The following is a 2,763-nucleotide window of genomic DNA, read 5'->3' as shown; positions in this document are numbered from 1 at the left end:
ACCCGTCTCCAGGCAGCGCGGCGGCCCCGCGGGGCATGCCGGGAGGAGCCGCTCTCCACCCCTGGGCCCGCCGCCATGTTGGGGGGTGGCGCAGCGCGGGGTCAGCTAGGGGTGTGGCTGTGGTGCCAACGAAGTCTTGCATATATTAAGGTTCCTATCGCAGTTTTACTTGTAAGCCCGGTGGGTTTTTTTTGTTATTGCTGTTGTTTTTTCTTCTTAAAACGTTCATCAGCTGCACCTCCACCTGGTAGAGTGTTGGAGGGGTGGGCATGCTCGGGCTGTGATGTGAGTGGGGTTCGCTGCTCCCCAGTGCTGCTGTCTCACAGGGTGATGTGGGATCTCACAGGGAAGGATGCGGTCTGGTTATTCCAGGCTGCACAAGGACTGTGTGCTCTTTCTGGAATAGCTGCTGGTTCCTGGCTGCTGTTTGTGTTGCAGCCCCAACGTGATGACAGTATTCACACCTTTGTGGAAGCGAATGTTCCTGTGTAGGAGCTACGTACTACAGCTTCCTATATTGTGTATGCAGTGTAGTCCCTGTAGTGGAACTGCATAGAGAAGTAGAACAGCGCCTGGTCTTATGTATTATTTAGTAAGCTTGATTAACTTACTATTTAAATTTGCAATACCTTAGGGCAATTAGGCACAGGAGAGTAGATTATTTATTTATTTGTTTTTGACACATCACACGTTTTATAAACGTTTTCCTGCATATGTGAGCACAAGAGCCCTTTTAAATAGGGACAAGATGGTTAGTCTTCCATTGTTTATGCTAATGGCATTCCTTTGTTGTGCATAGAGAATTCTGATTTCGTGGAATTCTGTAAGTCTAAATGTTGTTTGCAGCAATAACAATATGCTCTTGAGGTTTGGTAAGCAGAGAGAAAATCTGGCTTACTCAGAATACATTTGGACCTACTGAGCTCTTTAGAAGCGGAGGAATAAAAGACAAGTGTAGAAGTCTTCACCCTGTCTGCTTTTAATCTTGCTACAGCTCCACATTTCCTATAATCCTCCTCATGAAGGGGAGCCCTGCATAGCTAGAGGCTCTTTGGTGTAGAAATTCTGCCTGACAGGTGCAAAATGCTCTGGCATCCCAGTCAGCCAGCTCATCATTCCAAATAAAAGGTTGTTGGTTCTTTTTCCAATGAGACTTTCTTTCAGGATGTATTCACTTTTTTTTTTTTATTTGACTACACGGATATTTATGAGCAGAAATTACACTCTTTCATTTAGAACCGTCTAAAAGTGCTCTTCTGTTTCATGGCACTTTATGTTTGAGTATGCCTACTTCTACTCACCTGTTAATGGGATTTTGTATTCATTTCCCTGTGGCATTGTACAAAGCCACACAGGTGTAGCTGTGCCATAACCACATCAGATAGCAAGCTAATTCAACAGTAATTCTGATGCTAGTAAAAGGTCTGATTTTTGTAAACACGCTTGTACTGTCATCAGCTTACTGATTACCATTTTCCTTACAAATCATATAACACTGAGCTATTCTTCCTACCGATACTATAAAACTGTCACCAGCAAGGTTTTTCATTTTCTTGCTCTGCCAGTCTGCATTGAAAGAAGACTGCATTTATCTGTAATGTGTTTATGGGATACACTGCCCAAGAAGAAGTGGTTACATGTCATCAGTCTCTGAGGAAATACAGCCAAAGCCTGCCTTGGCCTGTTGCTTCCTTCACTGGAGCCCTTGGGTGTGTATGCTTATGTAGGTATTCTTTGTTAGTCATGTTTTGAGGCTGCCACTCCTAGGTGTAGAGCACAGACTTTCTTTGGCTTATCTGAGAAACTCTGGGTAATGCTGTGTATGTTTTAAGAGTTCCATCCTTACTCACATTCATAACATGAAGCGATGCGATCAAGACAACTTATATCCACCATCAATGACTTGATACTGGTGAGAAATACTCCCTCTGGAAGTATTTCTCCTTGCATTAAAATTGAAAGGCTGGCTGTTACAGAAGTGAATGGAAAGGGATGCAGTGTTGGGACATTTTTGCAGCAATTGGTTCATCTTCCAAATATAGTACATTTCCTTTGGCAAGTAGAAGAGCCGGCTTCTAACACTGCCTATGATACCTTTTAGCTAAAACTTTTAAATTCAAGAATACAAAGCCCTCATTTTTTTAATGGATGCAGCAGTCGTAATTACTGTTTCCTCGTGCATTCTGCAGCTTTGAATCAAAGTTTATTTTCTTCTTCAGCCATAGCTGACAGTCAACTTCATGCAGAAAGAATGCAACCAAATCCATTTGCTTCTTTGTCTCTTCAAGCATGGGTGCTCATAGCTTGATCTTTATAGATGCTGAACACTTGCAGGTGCTCAGTGCTGTTGGGAAGCAGCCCACCTAATGAGGAAAAAATGTAGTCTCTATATATATTTTAAAGGCAGTCTTGTAGGGAAATTAGTAGTTATTATGTAAGACAATTAAGGCTAGCTACAGTTCTTGTTCCTGTTCACCATTTCTGAGGAGTGTGCAACAAAACCTTTCATTACTTTTCCAAGTGCTCGTATTTCTTTCATCCTTGTGTCTTTCTAGTAATGACTGGCAGCCTTTTGGCATATTAATGTGGTAATTTGTGATTGCGGTAAAGTGCTAATTGTTATGCAGAGTTTAATTACATTTGATATGCCAATATGATACTAGAAACTATTTACAGCAGAAAAATCTTCAAAAATTAAGCTTTTAAGAGTTTTAGTATTATGTGAAATGTACCCAACAAAGCCCATTATTCAAAATTATCTTC

Source organism: Excalfactoria chinensis, chromosome 2 (genome assembly GCF_039878825.1).
Source record: "Excalfactoria chinensis isolate bCotChi1 chromosome 2, bCotChi1.hap2, whole genome shotgun sequence".
Lineage (NCBI taxonomy): Eukaryota > Metazoa > Chordata > Aves > Galliformes > Phasianidae > Excalfactoria > Excalfactoria chinensis.
The sequence above is the reverse complement of the archived record's forward strand: the minus strand, read 5'-3'. Positions refer to the sequence as shown.